Raw genomic sequence first — 254 nt, forward strand, 5'->3', positions numbered from 1 at the left:
TTTGATTTAAGTGAATGCTGACCAGAGACAACATATGCTTCAAAATGTAAAGGATTGGACTTTCAGTTTGTTGTTTTTAGTCAAACACACACACACACACACACACACACACACACACACACACACACACACACACACACACACACACACACACACACACACACACACACACACAAATATATATATATATATATATATATATATATATATGAATATATACATATATATATAAATATATATGTATATATACACAT

The sequence above is a fragment of the Penaeus monodon genome, chromosome 13 (genome assembly GCF_015228065.2).
Source record: "Penaeus monodon isolate SGIC_2016 chromosome 13, NSTDA_Pmon_1, whole genome shotgun sequence".
NCBI lineage: Eukaryota > Metazoa > Arthropoda > Malacostraca > Decapoda > Penaeidae > Penaeus > Penaeus monodon.